The following is a 21,205-nucleotide window of genomic DNA, read 5'->3' on the forward strand; positions in this document are numbered from 1 at the left end:
TAAAATTATTTTATTGTACATTTTGTGTTATAATTTTATTAAGTGATCTTAATTGAAATAAAAGTAACAATTGAATAAGGAAATATTGATTCACCCCTCCTCTCAATATTTCCAACAATCATAAGCCCTAGATCTAACCTTGAAACATCATCTTGAACGTTTAGGTGTGTTGGATTTCTTGAGGATTTCATCACATAGTAGTCGGTGGAATAAATCATTCAAACCATTTATTTGATCCCATATTGACCTAGAGAGCACTTTGGAGAGTCTTCCCACACGATTATATATAAACCCTAGGTATCATGTGGTCCCATCATAGGACCTTCTCAAGAATAAAGAAAGCTTATATAAAGGGATATAACCATCTTATAAATCTTCTTTAAAGGTACCTATCATCTTTAGAGCCTTGACCTTAGGTCTCCTTGTCATCATTGAATATCATAAGCCCTAGTTCTAGGTATCGTCATAGGTCTTTCTTGGAGAGCCTTTTTGCTTCTCTTGAAGTATTGATCCTCTCATTTGAATGTGCCTTGGAAATCACATTATACCTAGTAATTGATTCTATCATTAAATGGTGATTTCCCTCATACTAGGACTCCTCCCATTGGTGAAAGTATGTAAAGAGAAGAGGACATTGACTGAGGTGACAGTGGGTATTTATCTCATTGTTGTCATTTGTTATAGTAGTTTTCCATTAGGTACCCCTACTAGATTTTGTGGCAACAGACACAAAAGGGGAAAATATACTAAGAAGAATTTTTACTCTAGAGAGGATACTAGCTCATATGAAGAAAGTGTTGGATATGTTTCTAGAATTGACAAAGAACAATTCCTCTTCATAGAAATGGATACAAACTATAATGATATATAAAATGAAGACAATCGAAAAAAAAAAATCAAATTCACAAGAATAATTGATGGTGAAGCGAATCTTGAAGCAAAGTTCGTTAGTTCCTTAGAAGAAATAGATGGGATTGGAGAATAGAATAAAAAGTAGAAAAAATAATTGCAGAATATGAGAAGGATCATGATCTTGATAAAATAGAAAAAAAGTAGTTATCATCCTAAAGACTCAACCAAAATAGGCAAAAAGGATAGAAAAAGTTGTGAGAAGCAAGTTTAGAGAAAAGGAAGAAAATTATGAGAAGCTAAAAACTGAAATCGTGTCCCTAAGAAAGGAACTAAAGAAAACAACTTATCAGTTGAATAGAGGCCTGAAGTTTGGAAAGATTGTTGAAATCTTAGATAATATTCTCAAATGCCAAGACTCAACACTCATCAAGGTAGGCCTTGGCTACAACAAAAACCAAAAGATCCCCAAGGGATATGTAAGCACTCAGGTCCCAAAGTAATCAGAAAAAGAAAATGAAGAAAATAATAAAATTTATGCCAATATTCTTAGAGGCTCCATCAATTGATCCGGAGATCAAAAATAGGCTCAAAAATTAAAGTACTCGGAATCTCTTAAAACTAGCATCAAATCGTAGTGTTTGTCTTCCTAATTCCAACAATGCTTGAATCAACTCAATCCGACGTCGTATGAAGAAGTTATGACATTTTGAAGTTTTTGACCAACAGCTAAAAAGTCAAGCAGCATGGTTGACTAGGCAGTCTGTACATTTGACGTCGTCAACTAATTGTGCAAGGTACAGTGTCATACAGGTCAGTCTCTTGTTGATATGTGGCATCACCGTATAGGTTGGAATGGCAGTTTTTGATTAGTGTTTAGTGGTTGAGGTAGCCCAATAAGAGGGCGCCACATGGCCCTCAGTCATTAGTCCAAAAAAATTTAAGTCAGCCCAAGGGATTTAGCGGGGTTTGACCCATAGACCTGCCACAACACAACACAATGCACTACTACCAAGACACACCATTATTTCTTAACATATATGGGTGGTCGATTTTATTTAAACTGACATGGGTCAGTAGTTTAAGGGAAGGGGTCGGGTGGTTAGCCCTGGCCCCAGATTATATGCCATTATAGAACCCACGGCGAATAGTGGAGGCACAACGTCATAGGGGTGAGGCACTTGGCCCTAGCCCTCGAACTTATCGTCACCCATAGGACCATGCAAAGGAGTTAGCGAAGGGGACATGGGTCGTTAAGCCCTAGCCCCTAGTTTATCGACACCATACAACCACAATCGTCTGCAGGAGTTAAGTGGAGGGGGAAAGCAGATAGGCTTAGCCTCTAGTTTCATTAATACCCACATGACTAGAACCTTTGGAGCAGAGAGCGAAGTAGTGGGGGTGTGCCGTTAGCCCCAACCCCCAGCCACATTGCACCACGCGACCAATAACCTACTGAAGCGGGATATGTACCGGCGGGGTCGGATGGTTATCCCTAACCCCTAGCCACATGTCATTAAATGTGACCCTAGTTTGGCACTTAAGGGGTTAGGGCGCATTTTAATGAGGCAACGATTTACCCCTTTTATGGCAGGAATCCTACCGATCGCGGGAAAAATTGTCACTCATCAGACTATGTAAAGGGAAAATTCGTCACATAATTAGCAGGTTTTGCCAATTCGCAGGAAAAATAGCAGAGCTTGGTTCCAAGAGGAAAACCTTGATAAGTTTTTAACATTTTGGAGCTCATGAAGAGCCTAGATAGGAGTTTTTGAGTGTCCTGAACTCAATGGCAGCCTCATATTTCTTATTTGAGCACTGTATGATGGAATTTTTGCAAAGTCAAGTCCTTTAGTTCTAAATACAAAGAGAGTTTTGAAGCAAATTTGAGCATGGAAAGAGCCTAGTCAGAGGTTTCCTAGCCTTCCAATTTCATCTACTGTTTGTAGTCTTTTCTCAATGTGTTTATGAGAGAATCTCTTTTTAGCAGTTGTATGTTTATGTGTTTTGATTTTAGGTTGAGTACAAGGACCTATTGTGAGAGAGTCATTTTTCGGTTGACAATCATGACTTGCTGTAGGGAGTCATATTTTTGAGAGAGAATTATTTGTATAATAATGTTTCTTTGTAGGAGAGACAAGCCACTCTAGAGTCAACAAGTTGTAATGTGTTCATTTGTTGTTGAAATCAATATATTGGTCTAGCGATTAGAGCACGACCCGGAGACGTAGCCTAGGAGGGGTGAAATCCATTATCAATTGTTGGTTTCTTCTTTTCATGTTTATCATATTAAGTTGCATATGACTTGTTTCACTTTTAAGTTCATGTGAAAACTTAACTCATCATCTTTGAAAAGGTTGTGAAACTAATTTTACCTTTAAAGACTCGTTTTGTTATAACTTACAAAGTGTCAGAGGAGGATCGAGTATTCCTCCCATTTTCAGATCACGTGATATGAGAGTGGGTTCTGACCAGATTGTAAGTATGGGCAAGAAACTGAAGCGCGAAAGACTCCAAGAGTTGGAGGAGATTAATATATCTCTTCGAATGGAGAATGTCGATCTAAGGAGATTGCTTGAAGCTAGAGAGGAGGAGAAGAGGAAAATGTGTTTGCAGTTACAACATATAGTGGAGGAACAGACTGGTGAGTGTTTCATCCCGGAAGTATAAAATAATCCCTCCAAGATGAAACCAATTTGTGGGCATGGTCCATACATAAGATATGGATCCTACAATGAGAATGATGCTTGCATTTTTTTCCAGCATTTGAAAGATTCTCCCTATGTGCCAATTGGTAAAACTGGTTAGTTAGAGACATCATCCACTTCTTCATCAATATCTGAATTGAAAAATATAAGTGGTTGGCCAAAGGATGTAATTAATGTTTCTAGTTCTACTCCTTCATCTGATGTTGATAACACATCTTTTGCATTTTTTGAAAATCATACCAAGGGGATTGGTATGAGATTTTTAACCTGGATGGGTTATGATGGAAGAGGCCTCAGAGTTAATGACTAAGAAATCATTAATCCTATCAAAGTGAAGGAACAAACACAGAATGAAGGGTTGGGTTATGACCATGAAGAAATTGGAGGGTGCTCCAAAATTGCTGAGGGAAAGAAATCATCAAGCGATGATATGTCTCACCATGATGGTAGTGATAGTAAAATTTTGTTTCCGCAGAGAGATGAATGTTCCAAAGGAAATTCCAAGTCAAGTTCTCCTCATCAAAGTCAATACCCAAAAGACAGGTATAAGTGTCATGGGGATTCCATAAATGTTGGTGATTCTCATCATTTATGGGAAATGTTTCCTTGTACATTTTGTGATGCATTTAACCATTATGTGGCTGATTGTGAGAAACGTAAGGTGATGGTCAAATAAATGGATCAAATCCTTGGGAAACGATATGAGGAACCTCTCCCAGATATGAATAATTCCTTTTCGATGGACAAGCGTAAGCATTTTTGTACCCATTGTAGCATGAATGGGCATCGGATTGAAAAGTGTTGGAAACTCCATCCGGAACTTCATCCCAAGGAGGACAAAGAGGTCATGTGATCCCCTGCAAGGGAAGCGATAGGTGGCAAAGTGGAAACTCGTGTAGTTCTAGAAGAAGCATTTGAAACAGAGTGAGCGCAAAAAGAGAACTCATAATCCTGATTAGGAAAAGAATGGGTAGACTATTTTGTACAGTTAGCTTGCTTTGTAAAATTGTAATTACTTGTTATATATTCACATTTGGGTACTTTGTAAAGTGAATTCATGTACAAATCACTTATCTGCAACAAGTATATGTTCTTGGACATGTTATGTTATTTTAGCCTTTTGTTAAGTCAATTTGTATGGGACTTTTGGGATGATCATTGGAATTTCTTCCAACATGTCTACAATTGTGTCAAGCACTCACCAATACAAGTATTTCTATGTAAATCTTGTTTGTAGATTTGATCATTGGTAAAGATTGTGCAACATATGACCATAGTAATGTGGAAAAAATCAAGCATGCTATTGAACAAATGCAACCAATACATCAAAGAGTACAAGTGTAGCTTGAGGACAACAAAGAAAAGTGTAAAGAAATGCATGGCAAGCATTGAGTTGTTTATGATTTCTAGGTGGAAGATCTAGTTTGTTTTCAACAAAGAAATACTTCAAGGTGGAGTTTGTTTGAACCAAAGAAAGGTGGTCTTGGAGAGAATGTTCATATTCCATCCAATGAAAATTTTATTCCTGCATGTTTAGAAGAATTGCATCAAACCACAATTCTTGACAAGAAGCTAAGGACTTCACGCAAAGCCAATGTGGAGTACCTTGAATAGGGCTAATAGACACCAATTCAAACAAAACTAGAAGGATTGATATCAGGAAAGTAAATGATATTTTTCCTCACTTATTTTCTAACTGGAGATATACTTTTGAAGGTCCAAAAGTTCCTAGTGAGGAGGTATGATCCGAAGATCAAAAATGGGCTCAAAAATGAAAGAGCTCATAATCTCCCAAAACTGACATCAAATCATAATGTTCGTCATCCTGGTTCCAATGACGCTTTAATCACCTTAATCCGACATCGTATGAAGAAGTTATGACGTTATGATTTTTTTGACCAATAGTTAAAAATTCAAGCAACAGGGTTGACTGGGTTGCTGACTGGGCAGTACGTATAGTTGACATCATTCACTGACTTTGTAGGGTATGGTGTCAAACAGGCTAATCTTGTGTTGACATGTGGCATCACCATACAAGTTGGAATGGCAGTTTTTTATTGGTGGTCAGTGGTTGAGGTGGCCCAATGAGAGGGCGCCACGTGGCCCAATAAGAGGGTGCCACGTGGCCCAATGATAGGGCGCCACATGGACCAATGAAAGAGCACCATGTGGCCCTCATTCATTGGTAAAAAAAAATGTAAGTCAGCCCAAGGGCCTTGGCGATGTTCGACTCCTAGACCTTCCACAACACAAGGCAACGCACTACCACCAAGCCACACTATTATTTCTTAACATATATGGGTAGTCGTTTTTATTTAAAGTGACATGGGTTGGTGGTTTGGGGGAAGGGGTCGGGCGGTTAACTCTGGCCCTAGGTTATATTCCATCATGGAACCCACATCGTATAGTGGAGGCACTATAGTGGAGGAATAGGGATTTTGGCCCTAGCCCCAAGACTTATCGACACCCTAAGAACCATGTAGAGGAGTTGGCGTAGGAGGTGCAGGTCGTTAAGCCCTAGCCACTAGTTTTTCCGCACCATACGACCATAGTCACCGGTCGGATTTAAGTGGAGGGGGAAGGCGGGTAGGCTCAGCCCCTGGTCTCATTAATACCCATGTGACCAGAACCTTCGAAGTGGTAGGGGTGGGAAGTTAGCCCCGACCCTTAGCCACATTACGCCACGCGATGAACAACCTACCAGAGCGGGAGTTGAACCGGGCCACATGGTGTTCAATGTGACCCTATTTTGGTTCTTAAGGGGTTATGGTGCATTTTAATGAGGCAACAATTTGCCCCTTTTGTGGCAGGAATCTCATTGGCCCTCGACAAAATTGTTGCTCAGTGCACTGTGTAAAGGGTGAATTCATCACACAGTTAGCAAGTTTTGCCAATTTTGCAAGATAAATAGCAGAACATGGTTCCAAGAGGCATATCTTGCTCATTTTTTAACCTTTTTGAGCTCAAGAAGAGCCTAGATAGGGGTTTTTGAGTGTCCTAAAGTCAATGGAAGCCTCATACTTCTAATTTGAGTTATATGATGGACTTTTATAGATTCAAGTCCTTTAGTACTAAAGACAAAGAGACTTTTGCAGCAAGATGGAAGCATATTTGAGCATGGAAAGAGCCTAGTCAAAGGTTTTCCAGCCTTCCAGTTTCATCTGCAGTTGTTGTTACTTTAATGGAGTAATTGTTTTCAGTCTTTTATCAATGTGTTTATGAGAGAAAACCCTTTTTAGCAATTCAATGTGAAGTAGTTGTATGTTTATGTATTTTAATTTCAGGTGGAGTAAAAAGACCTATTGTGAGAAAGTCCTTTTTCGATTGACAATCATGACTTGTTGTAGGGAGTCATATTTTTTAGTGAGAATTATTTGTAAGAGAATGTTTCTTTGTAGAAGAAAGAAGCCACTCTAGAGTCAACAAGTCGTAATGTGCTCATTTGTTGTTGAAATCAATATATTTGTCTAGCCATTGGAGCAGGGCCCAGAGACGTAGCCCAGGAGGGGTGAACTCAGTTATCAATTGTTGGTTTCTTCTATTTATATTTATCATATTGAGTTTCATATGAATTATTTCACTTTTAAGTTCATGTGAAAACTTAACTCATCGTCTTTGAAGAGGTTGTGAAACTAATTTTACCTTTAAATACCCATTTTGTTATAACTTGCAAAAGTGCAGGGGACAATCGAGTTTTCCTCCAATTTTCAAGTCATCAACAATGAAAGTAACAACAGGAAAGGAAATGAGGAGAAAAAAAACTTGATTATTCTCACAAGAACTACAAGAATGAATTCAAAAGGCTTGTTCCACCTAAAAGGTCTTTCACAAACCGATAACAAGTTCTCTTCCTTGGCTATTTGTTTTTGCAATAATTTTGGTCATAAAGCAATAAATTGTAGACCTTATACAAGAAGTGATCATGCAAGAGATAGAATAAGAGAGTCTTATAATACCTCAAAAAATGATTATGTAAGTAATAAAATCAAAATTTCTCTTGCATTTGTTGATAGAAACTACAATTCATTTTCTCTCCTACTTTATTACAATATTGAATGTTATAAGCGCAAATCCTATGAGCACATAGCACATGACTATTGAAGTGGCATAATAGAGTTTCCTTAAACAAAACAAGAAATAATATTTTCTTACCAGAGATAAAGAAGAATACACCAAGGTGTGGAAAATGAAGCAGGGATAGAAGAAGGAAGAATGTGGACTTGCATTGTATGCTCAAAACAAAGGAAGTCAATGGTAATTGATAGTGGATGTTCAAAGAAAATAACAAGGGATCAAAACATATTCCTCACCCTAAAGGAAGTAAAAAGAGGCAGTCTTACCTTTGGGGATAATGCCTCTGCAAGGATAGCTGGAAAAGGTATAATTAGTCTTAATGATGGAAAAAATAAAACACATAATGCCTTCTATGTTGAAAGGTTAAAACACAATCATGTAAGTGTCATTCAAACGTGTATCAAGGTTACAATCTCACATTTCATTTTTTATGCAAGATCATCTGACCACCTTTAAACAAAATTTAAATTTTGAGCTATGGAGGAGGAGACGTGGACAACCACGTAAACCGAGAGCAAATTTCTTTGAAAATGAGCTAATTTGATGGAATTGATAAGTCTCTGGAAGGTTCTAGAAGACTTAAGTAATTGTGATTAATTTCCCATGTATACATAACGAAAGATTTAGGGATTGTTTGAACGATCTTAGGAGAAGATCATGGATTTAGAATGATCCATGATTCTACAGTTATTTCTATATAGTATGAACCTGCGTGTTCTGATAGATAGAGCATAGACAGAGAGTGAGAATACAATGTAATCGATAGAGAAATTGTGACTAAGGCTGAAATGCCTTAGACTGTAATCTAGTTCTGTATAATATAAATATGTGTGTTATGTGGAATTCGTGTGTCTGTATATTTTTTATGCGTTGAAAGAGTTAAATCTCATTTATAGGTTTGTTGATCGACCATCGATCACTGTAAGAATTGATGGTGATCCAATGATAAAACAAGTTAATTGTTGTATGAGTGTCGTGAGTGTGTAGACAGAGTATGGCAGAGCGGAGCTGTGTTATAATGAAAATTCCATCATAAGCGAACAAGCGTAGAGGGATCCATCGGATTGTTGAGATCAATGGATATTAATGGCAGAAGAAGAATGGCAGAGGAATAGATCTAGATCGTCAAATCGATAGATCTGTTAGATCAACGGTGATCAGCAATTGCGGGGGTAGGAGTGTACAGATTTCTTGATCATGTTTGAAGCCCCACACTCACTCCTAGCTGTCGATCTCATATTCAAACTCTTAGGTCACAGTCGATTGCAGGAATTAAGATATTTTTAATCCGTGTGCTAGTTGAAGCCCCACAAACCGTAGATTTGATGGCCTCTTATATATAACAGTCATCGCGCGCCAATCAGCTCGTGCAATAGTCAAGGAAGAAAGGTGGTTTTATCAGCGAAGCTGTTTATCGGGTGAAGTAAAAGGGGTAAGTGGTAATTCGGGGTGGTCATCCGGTTCCATTTAGCAGTCGACACATAGCACGCCGCAGGAAATAGAAAACCACTTTATCGGATGGGTAATCCTCGTGCAAGTGGCTTTTCCAATATCGTTGTTAACCGTTGGATCAAATGGGTTTTGATCAACGGTGGAGGATCGACAATTAGTTTTGTTGATCAGGTAATCCAACAACTGTCGGATTGAAAGGTAAGATCAACAGCAGAGATTGAAGCCGATAATGTTTGTGGAAAAAGCGGAAACGATGAAGATCTATTCAACGGACTTAAACCCTCATTGAATTCCAGCGATCATGATCGTTCATTGGTTCATGATCAGACGGTGGTCACGCGGAGAAGTGCGTGCTAGTTAACGGCCTGAGTGGACCCGAGAAGTTTAAGGACGCGATTTAAATTTATTGGGTTTTGGAGGATGAATGGAGATCATGCAATAGTCGTTGATCTGGTGGAGTGAAATCAACGGTGGAGGATTGAATCGATAAAGGTGAGCATCGGTAAATGTGCCAAGGTCGTGGATTGGCGGATAGGTAAAGTTAAATGTGGTTTATGTGTATTTTTATTATATGAGTTATAATAGAAATAAAGCGGATGAAAATATTATGGGTTAAGTTTGGGTTTTAACCAAAGGGTATGGTTGATAAGCACGGAGTTGAAGAATAACCCAAAGTTGTAATCGTGGATAGCTAAATGAAATATTTTCGCTTAAAGAATTAAACCTTGGTTATAGGGGGGTTTTCACCATGGAACAAGTGATTAATTCCTAGGACCAATGACATGCAATTTTATTTTCATAATGTGGGTATTGTCAGCTTAGGCTGGCATCAATTTTAAATTATGTGATATAAGGAAATTAGGTTCAAGAAGATTAGTGGAAAATGAAAATAGAACCCTGAGTAATGTATATCTCTCTAATCAAGTCAAAAGAAAAAGAAAAATGTGAAAAACAAGTAGATGAAAATTAAGTATGGGGGATTTACGCAGTGCATTATATTAGATATCATTTTTGGGATTCAACTGTATGGCATAGAAGGATGGGTCATATAAACTTCAACAATCTAGTAAAACTCAACAAGACACAAGAAGTAAGAGATATGACAAGGATCTCAAAAAAACCTACGGACACTATTTGCAAACCATGTCAGCACGGGAAGCAAATGAAAGTCAGCTTCAAAACTAATGAATACTCAACGTCAAATCCATTAAAACTTGTATTCATAAACCTTTGTCGGTCAGTGAAAACACAAATTTTAGAAGGTGAAGTTATTTTATGTTGCTTATTGATGATTACACAAGACTAACATGGGTTAGATTTCCTAAAGAAAAATATGAAACATTTGAGAGTTTAAAGCTTTCAAATCCCTAGTTGACAATGAGACTGGTTTACAAATCAAATGTTTAAGACAAAGGAGGTGATTTTACATCTAATAAGTTTGATGAATTTTGTGAGAATCATGGAATTTTGATAACAATAACTCCATATGAAAATGGAATTGTAGAAAGGAAGAATATAACTATACAAGAAATGTCTAAAACAATGATGAATGAAGCCAAACTACCAAACACCTTTTGGAGAGGGTTGGCTAAGCATACTACAATTTGAATAGAGCACAAATAAGAGTGAAGAAACAAGGCACCTTATGAATTATGGAAAGGTAGATCAACTACAATCAAATACTTCAAAGTATTTGCGAGAAAGTACCATATAAAGATAAATGAAGATAATTTAGGCAAGTTTGATTCCAAAATATATGAAAGCATCTTTAATGGTTATCTTTCTAGAAGCAAGGCCTACAAATGCTACAACAAAATGTTGTGCAAGGTTGTAGAAAGTATTGATGTAAGAGTGGATGAAGCAATACAAAAAAGAAATCACAAACAAAATAAAGATCCGAAGGAGCCAATCTAGAAGAGGATTGGTAAGTACATCAAAGTAAGGAAATTTTTATTTTCTCTCTAAAATATAGCCCAAGAACTTTACATAAGCTAGTGAAGATAAACATTAGGTTAATGTTATGGAAAAAGAATTAAATCAAATTGATAAGACATAGGAACTTGTGCCCAAACCAAAAGACAAGAATGTGATTGGCACCAAATGGGTCTTCAAAAACAAGTTGAATGAAGATGGACAAGTAGTAAAAAATAAAGCGAGATCTATTTATATGCTCAAGTTGAGGGAATTGACTCTAAAAAACACCTATGCTCCAGTGACAAGATTAGAAGCAAACAAAAATTTATGGCATTTTCATGTTTCAAGAACTTCAAAGGTTATCAAATGGATGTCAAGTCAACCTTTCTAAATGGAAATCTAGAAGAAGTATATATTGAACAACCAGAATGATTTCAATTATCAAAAAATGAAGATCATGTATGCAAACTAAAGAAAGAACACTATGGACTAAATCGAGCTCCTAGTGATTCATATTCAAGACTTGACAAATACCTACAACAACAAGTTTCCAAAGGAAGAGTTGCATAAAATAATATTTACATCAAAATAGAAAATGAAAATATATTAATCATTATAGTTTATGTGGATGATATTATTATTGGAAGTAATGTTAACATAATGAGCCAAAGGTTTATAGAAGAAATTAAAAAACATTTTGAGATATCCATTTGTGGAGAATTGCCATTCGTTCCTAACTTTGCAGATTTTTCAATCCAACAAAGGCATATTCATTATTTAAACCAAATACATTGAGATGTTGAAGCAATTCGAAATGGAATATTGTGCACCTATAAGTGCACCCATTATCATGTGATGTAGATTGGGGAAAGACGATGAATCCCTAGAAGAAAATCAAACAATGTAGAGATGAGTGTGTAGGCAATTTAAAGCCTACTACTTGTGACAGCATCAAGCCTAGACATCATGCAAGTAGTAGGATTGGTTGCAAGATTTCAATATACATCAAATGAGACACATGTGCAAGTGACAAAAAGAATATTCGTAGATATAAAGGGCACATTAGACTTTGGCTTGTGGTATTCAAGTAATTCACTCTAACAACGTATACAAATGCAGATTAGGAAAGTATTCATGACAACAGAAGTCAAAGTGGGGCAACATTCTTTCTAGGAAATTGTCTAGTATCATGGTTGAGTAAGAAGCAAATTTCAATCTCTCTATCCACACCATGTGTGCAGCATGTTGCACACAAGTTCTTTGGATGAAGCAAACACTAAAGGATATCAAGAGAGAATATGATCAAGAAATATCAATATTTTGCAACAACACAAATGAAATCAGTATTTCAAAGAATCGTGTTAACCACTAAAATATTAAGCATATTCTGTTAAAAATAGCAACAAGAAATGATAAAAATAGAATTCAGAATATTCCAATTTTAATTTGTCCTTCAATTAAAATTTAGAATTGAAATTCGAATTTAGTCTCACTAGTTGCTTGAAAAATAATTATTTAATTCATTTTGAGTTAATTAGTTGGAGAAATTCAAGTTAGAAGTCTTTCTGAAGTCATGCAACAATTATCCCTTAATTAAGGAGATAAGATTGAGTTATATTTGATTTTTAATTAGTTCACTGAGTTAAGTCTAGTTAAATTAGTTCCACACTGTTTGAGAAACTAATTGTGAGTTATCAGTCAGTTAATGCATGCATGCACTCAACAAGTGTACTCCAGATAACTGAAGATTCTCTCAATGGAAACTCATGCATGTCTATTCTGAGAAAGACCCAGTTGAACTAAATGTCAAGGACAAGTTACTATCAGTTGCATGTGTTTTCCTATAAAGGAAACTCATCCATGCAGTCAAGAAAAGGTTCCTTGAGGATTACGCAGTTCTGACAGTGCGTTAGAGTAGTGTGTGAGAGCAGTGTTACACTGGGTGAAGGCGATCATCCCAGAGGTAACTACGCAAGGAAATAGGAGGCTTGGAGGGCAGAGGAGAAGGCTTTTTAGAAGCCTTGTTTGCCTATGAGCATCCAGGAGGCTTGTACTGAGAGCTGGCTAGCTGTGAGAGCTAAAGCTTTGTGTAATTCTGAGATATTTCCACCTTGTATGATAATACAGATAGTGGGGTTTTTAGCTGAGGCTTTCCCCTGAGTATTCTTTTGTGTTTCATGTGTATTGTGATTTCTTATTCTGGTTATATGTGTTCAGCTCTGATTCAGCTTGATCTTTAAGCTTCCACAAATTGATAGTAGAAGTAGATTATAGTATTTTGCTTTGGTGTATTACATTATCGAGTTAATCTACAGTCATATTTTCTACATGATCTTAGTGCAATATTTGTAGAGAATTTGCATAATCTCTACATGGTATCAGAGAAAAGTTTATTAAAGCTGTGAACAATATACTAAGAAGAGAATTCGAAGTTTGAAGTTTGGGGTTGCAGGCAAAAATCGAATTCATCTCATACTTCAGGTTGGTCAATGGTGTTCTATGGCTTGAGACTCGAGTATGCCTTGGATAGCAGCTTAAATTACATAGCATGGAAAGATTGCATGGAGGTTGTATTAGAAGACAATGGCTTGAAGGATTTCATTGATCGAGAAACCCCAAAGCCAACTTTCACTAATGCGCAAGAGTTGGCTGAGTGGAAGAAATGTGTGGCGAGGGCGAGACAGATCATCCTTGAGGGAGTTCGAGACCATATTGTCTCGAGTCTCCATGGGAAGGATACTCCATATTCAATGTGGAATACATTGAAGGACCTCTACCAGAATAGTAGCGGCCAGAGGAAATTGGCGCTCAAGGATAAGCTTCGAAGAATCAAAATGGAGAACAGCGATACTATTTCCACATATCTGAACAATCTCACCACTTGCAGAGATGAGATTGGAAGTGTGGGAATAACTATTGCCGATGATGATATGGTGAGCCTCGCTCTCCTTGGCCTTCCAAAGAGCTGCCATAGCTACCAGGGCTCTGTGAATGGAAGGGAGAAACTGTCGGATTGAGAACAACTGTGGTCGGATCTCATGTAGGAGGAGATCAGGAGGAGCACACGAGATGGTTCTTCATCCAAGGATGATGAAGAAAATATGGCCTTAGCAAGTAAGGAAAGGAAAGGGAAGGAGAAGGATTCTCATTCCAAATTGAATTCTTCTCATGGAGGGAAGAAGGTTGACAAGTCTAAAGTTATATGCTTTAATTGTCATGAGATGGGTCATTATGTGACAAATTTCCCATCGAAGAAGTCCAAGAAGGGATCCTTGGAAGGATCGGAAGATGAGTCATTAGCCTCTCAGTTTGAAATGGACTTTACTCTCATCGCATGCATGGTGTCATCGATGATGGGTTGTGGTTGGTATCTTGACAGTGGAGCCTCATTCCACATGACCAATGATAAAAATTTATTTAGTACCTTGGAGGAGAAAGACCTCAAGATGCGCATAGAGATGGGTGACAATGAAAGGTATAGTGTTTTAGGAGTGGGCATGGTTGCTTTTAAGAGGGAGCATGGATTTCTTATCACCTTGACAGATGTGAAGTATTTGCCTGGACTGAAGACGAATTTGGTATCGATCGCGATGTTGGAGGACAAAGGCTACGATGTTGTTTTTAGTAAGGGAAAGGTTTTCCTTAAACACATCACCACGGGACAGGTGAAGCAGATCAGTTCACGAGTTAAGAACCTGTATGCTCTTAAGGTTCAAGATGCATGCAAAGCCTTGAGGAGAAAGGCAAATGTTAGAGACTTGGTGGTTGAGAGGGAGAGTAAATTACCTCTCAACATACAGCCCCAGAAGAAGTCTCAGACAATTATGGAGGAGCCATAATTGGAGATGCTGAGAGGAGACCGAGTGGAGGCATCCACTCATGCAGAGACCTCCAGTAGGGGGAATTTCGAGCCAAGTGGGTAGAGAGATCACATGCAGCCATACCTCTAGGTGTGAGGCGAGGTGATGTGAAGTGATAGTCTCGAGAAGGTTGAAATTGGGCAGGGTCCATTAAGAGGTTTTATCTCATGGATCGTACTTTGCTACGGGAGCCCAAAGTACATAGTAGCGGGAGGAATCAGTGGGATTGATGCAATCAGAGATCAAAGTGACAGAGGCTAAAGCAATCAGATACTGAAGAGCGTAGAGAAAGATTGACAATAGTGCAGACAGGCTAAGTCAACAGAAGCGCAGAGTTTTCAGTCGACAAAGGCAATAACAGTCAGAGACTTTGATGACATATGCATCATAATAATTCAGGTTGGATGTTTTTTTGTTTCTGGAGTTGCTGGAGCAACAACACTAGAGAGAAGTGTTGCATGCAGAACATTCCAAAGGTTCAGGATCCAGATCGAATTGTTGAGAGGGAGTGTTAAAAATAGCAACAAGAAATGATAAAAACAGAATCCAGAATATTCCAATTTTAATTTGTCCTTGAATTAAAATTGAGAATTCAAATTCAAATTTAGTCTCACCAGTTGCTTGAAAAACAATTAATTAATTCATCTTGAGTTAATTAGTTGGAGAAATTCAAGTTAGAAGTCTTTATGAAGTCATGCAACAGTTATCCCTCAAATTAAGGAGATTACCCATTAATTAAGGAGATAAGATTGAGTTATATTTGAGTTGTAATTAGTTAACTTAGTTTACTGAGTTAAATCCAGTGAAATTAGTTCCAAACTGTTTGAGGAACTAACACATCTAAGCATCACCTCTGCATTGAGGAGGCCCAAGTCGTTGCTAAGGTTAGTCATTTTCATCATCGAAAATTGAAGGAGGCCCTAGAAATTGAAAAAAGACCCAATAATTTGAATACAGATGATGGTTGGAATATTAGTAGAAGTTGGGTCCTTGCCTTGTCCTCCTAGTTTTTTTTTTTCTTTCTTTCTTTTCAATCTATGTAAGTATTGGCATCCTTTTTATAGTATTTTTTGTTGATTTATTCTTCATTAGAGTTTATTTTCTTGATCCTTTGTGTTTTTATGTATTTTATCACCCTATTCGTTCTTAACTCCTTTTAGTATTTTTGTTATTTGTTTAATGGGCCTGAGCCCCATATTTTATTGTTGCCCCCATTTTATTTATTGATTTTCTTTTTGGAGATATATATATATATATATATATATATATATATATATATATATGTTTCTGTTTTTATTTATTTATTTTTATTTATTTCTATTTATTTTATATATATATATATATATATATATATATATATATATATATATATATATATTGTCTTGTGTATATTTTTGTTTTATTTTATTTATTTTTCCATTAATTATTTTTAATTTATTTTATTTTATTTCCATTAGTTATTTTATTTATCAAATGATCTTTGTCTCGATTAGGGCCTTTACTCATTTTTTTAATTTTTGACTCCCCTTCTATAAAGTTTGACTTTGATTATTTATTTATTTATTTATTTTAAAAACTAGTTGTTTAATATAGCAGTTACTTATTAATATTTTTTAATAAATTAATAAACTAATATCACAGTTTAAATATTATTTTTCAAAAACTAATAATATTTGTTTTTAATAAATTAATTTAAATATTATTTTTCAAAAACTAGTTATTTAATATAGTCGTTGCATATTAATATTTTAATAAATTAATAAACTAATATCATTATTTAAATATTATTTTTTAAGAACTAATAATATTTGGTTTTAATAATTAATTTAAATATTATTTTTCAAAAACTAGCCGTTACCTATTAATATTTTTAATAAATTAATGAAATAATATCATTATTTAAATATTTTTTCAAAAACTAGCCGTTACATATTAATATTTTAATAAATTAATAAACTAATATCATTATTTAAGTATTATTTTTCAAGAACTAGTAATATTTGGTTTTAATAAATTAATTTAAATATTATTTTTCAAAAACTAGCCATTTAATATAGTTGTTACCTATTAATATTTTTAATAAATTAATGAAATAATATCATTATTTACATATTTTTTCAAAAACTAACCATTTAATATAGTCGTTACTTAATAATATTTGTTTTTAATATATTAATAATTAATATTATAATTTAGACAAAATTGTTCAAATATAGCCGTTACTTGAAATTATGTCTCTACATTGCTCTCTATTTAAGCCTTTGCCATGGTCTGCCTCTTCATATGATTCTGATGATGAACCACACTTGTTAGTTCGAAACGCGTCGGCCAAAAAATTCTCTCATGTGATTTGTACTAAAAGACTTTGTTTAATTCATTATGGGTCACAGAAACTTGAATACAGTAATTGTGAGTTATCAATCAGTTGATGCATGCATGCACTCAACAAGTGTACTCCAAATAACTGAAGATTCTCTCAATGGAAACTCATGCATGTCTATTCTAAGAAAGACCCAGTTGAGCTAAATGTCGAGGACAAGTTACTATCAGCTGCATGTGTTTTCCTATAAAGGAAACTCATCCATGCAGTCAAGAAAAGGTTCCTTGAGGATTGTGCAGTTTTTTCAGTGTGTTAGAGCAGTGTGTAAGAGCAGTGTTACACTAGGTGAAGGTGATCATCCCAGAGGCAACTGCACAAGGAAATAGGAGGTTTGGAGGGCAGAGGAGGTGGTTTGTGAAAAGCCTTATTTGCCTATGAGCATCCAGGAGGATTGCACTGAGAGCTGGCTAGCTGTGAGAGCTAAAACTTTGTGTAATTCTGAGATATTTCCACCTTGTATGATAATACAGATAGTGGGGTTTTTAACTGAGGCTTTCCCCTGAGTATTTTTCTGTGTTTCATGTGTATTGTGATTTCTTCTTCTGGTTATATGTGTTTAGCTCTGATTCAGCTTGATCTTTAAGCTTCCACAAATTGATAGTAGAAGTAGATTATAATATTTTGCTTTGGTATATTGCATTATCGAGTTAATCTACAATTAGATTTTCTAAATGATCTTAGTGCGAGATTTGTAGAGAATTTGCAGAATTTTTACATATTCCAATTAAGTACCACTTCCTAAGAAAACGGGTAATCGAACAAAGTGTCAAGCTAGGATACATTGCCACTAAGGAATAGGTTGAAAATATCTTTACCAAAGCTCTTCCCAGAGAAACATTTTAATATTTCATACATAAGCTATGAGTGATATCCCTGTCATCATTAGTAAAGGGAAGTATCCCTTCGCCACCAATGTCAAATAGAGAAAAGTTCTAGACATTGGAAGAATTATAGATATAGGGAGAATTGCATATAGAGGGAGCCTTACAATATTGTTGGAGAATTGACTAAGGATTTCCATCAATGAAAAAGGAGGAGATTGTTAGAAATATTATTGTCATTGATGTCAAAGATAGAGGAAGACTACATATGTCCAAGATAAGGATTCCAAGATGGATATTGTTGGAGATATTTTTTTTTACTTTCGATGCCCAAGTTGGATACCCTATTGTAACAGCCCCATTGCCACCCCTTTGTAAATATTGTTATAAGCATCGTTGTGTGAAACCGATGTAAATTTATTTAAAAAATAAAATAGAAATGATGACTAGCGTGAGAGGGACACTGATTCAGAGTATGTAGAGGAGAAAGGGGAGGATTTCTTAAGAATCCTGAGCCTACAATCTAACCATCCTAAGTACTTTTCTTAATTAAAAACCCCAGGGAAAACACTTTCAGGCATTAAATTGTGTGCATGGGATTCATTGCCGAGAAGGGAGAGATGAGAGGTCACAAATGAGGCATGCATTATAATCCAATATGGGTCGCCGTTGTGAAAAGGGAACAATGCCACACTCAAAATTATGGTGGCATATGACGCTGAGAAGGAAAGACCACCAACACCATCACCATGGTAGACCAAGCCTAGTCAAACACACCATGGGATAGAGAACGTTGACGGGTGGAAAGTTTAACGAGGGGAGGAATCGAAGAGTAAAAAAAAAAAAAGAGGTCTTGTGGAGATGGATAGAGAACCTAAGGAAGAGGAGTGTTGGTCAAAGTGTGATGATAGGTTGAAAGAAGGCAAAAAAATGTTGTTGAAGAGTACAGGTGGAGCAAGTGCTTTCAACTCCTATCTGCTTCATATGGAGTCAGTATGAGGCTTTGGATTCCTTATATTTTGATTTATAGGTGGAGGCCAAATCTCTAGATTCCCATGGAGGCCATTAGGTGGAACCATTAATGTGCCTTGGATTCCTGCAGGAGACAAGTGGAGGCACTAGGTTTTGGATTATTGATGAGAAAAGTGGGTGGAGAAGCTTGGACCTCTAGATTCCTATAATGTTATTGAGGGTGGGGAAATATAAGTTTTGGATTCCTTGAACTAGTTGTGGGGTGGAGTTATAGATGTTTTGAATTCCATATTAATGCTCATGTTTGGGTGGAGACACAATACATTGGATTCCTAATGGAAAAGTGGAGGCTTTATGGACTCTAGATTTCCATGTGAATGAGTAAATGACTGGCGTGTTAATCCATTGAGAACTTCCCTTCAAAGGCTCTGAATCAGGCTTGAGGGTGGTTGGTTGTAAGAAAGACTTGTTGTGCAACCAGCCTATGGTTGGGTGGAGAGTGGAAGTCCCAATCTCAGTTGCCAATCATCAAACCGTCAGATAAGTTACCTACTTGTGCTATCATGTAAATGAACTCCATGTAAATGCTTATTTCTTATGTGAAATGTGAAGGCTTGGATGCATGTTTTGTCTTAATGGTTGCAAGGCTACTTGTAAGACTATGTATGTATGGTCGATGGTAATACTCCAGTGACTGATGGTCAAATGATATCTTCTTGTATGCCCAGAATGCAATATATATATATTTGTGTGTGTGTGTGTATGTATGGTTTCTATGATGAGATATGTGTTGAGTCTCTGTTCAAAAGGCTAATATGCTTGGTATTGAAATGATTGGTGTTAAGAGGCTTGTGTTGTTTCATTGTTTAACGGAATGTGTTTTTGTACCTGCCTATAGCAACATTGATGGGTCCAGCGCCTCTTCACACTTATCAATGTCAATAAAGGGTTATGTACTTATTTAAATAATGAGCAGTTTGATTAATTGAAAGGTTTTATTCATTCGGTGGTTGATTACAATGATTTAATATTGATTTGGGTTCCGGCACTTATGATTTGTACCCGCGCTACTGGTTATTGGACAAGTGTCCACTCCTCGAAAACTTCACTCCCGCTTTGGTAAGAGGTCCTCAAACCCTATCTCCCGGTCATTTTTCTCATCGAGCTATTGAGGTTGAGGGTTTCACAGTATGGTTCTTCTGTGCGGTTTTCTCTGTAAAATGTTATGCTGCCTCTGGTATTCTGGCTCGGCTTTTGACCTGGAAACTTATTCAGCTTCTCCGTCTGGTAAGGGACTCTTATTGACACTGGTTTTTCCTTTGTTTGTTTCTCTGTCTGGCACTTAATCTCTCTGTTGAGTTATGGACAGTAGCTTGCTTGTTAGGATTTGGAACTTTTCTGTGTACAAGGTTAATACTAGTTATTTTGCTGGACTATGCGACTGCTCTTGTCTTGACTTCTTCTGTGCAACTGTTCGTTGAGTTCTCTGGTTACATTTCTCTGTTTCGTGGACAGGTTGCGGTCTCAGGGTCTTCGGCTTCAGTTTCTTCTGCAATAACAAGGTAAGACTTCGTTCCCTACTATCATTCCTTTCTCCTCTTCACGCTTTGGTCTAACTCACTTGCTCCTTCATGAGAAGAGTGACCCTTGGTGACTGCAATGTAGGTGCCCTGTCTCTGTAAGGTAAGTTCGAACCCTTGTCTCGATATTTTCTTTCAGTCTCTTCTTTCTCTGCCACAGAATGCTCACAAATTTCTGTTGGTGTTTGTCGTTGCAGGTGGTTTCATTCTGGAGGGTTTTGGTCTCGGTTTCTCGGCGTGCTGGCTAGACCCGGGTAGGGTCACTCCTTATTATTCTTGTCACTTGTTTTATGTTCGTCGTAGGCTAGGGTTACAGTAGCTTGTTGTGATGACTTGTGACCGACCGACAGTATGTAGTCGAGGTCCGCAAGACTTGCACTGTTTCTTTTATGGGTAGTTGTTGTAGGTTTGGATTACGGCTAGGGTTTCTAAACCCGTCTGCTATGATAAACTCATTGAAACTTGTACAGGGTTATTCGCATGGATTGTTTGTATATTGAATCAAAGATTTGTGACTGTATGTATTCAGAACAGAAGTTTTGTGATTACTTTGTAAATAAAACGAAGAGGGTTTATTCTTCAGAAATACCCTGTG

Source organism: Pinus tabuliformis, chromosome 7, assembly GCF_031772625.1.
Source record: "Pinus tabuliformis cultivar Carrire ecotype Pingquan chromosome 7, CPIR1, whole genome shotgun sequence".
Classification (NCBI taxonomy): Eukaryota; Viridiplantae; Streptophyta; class Pinopsida; order Pinales; family Pinaceae; genus Pinus; species Pinus tabuliformis.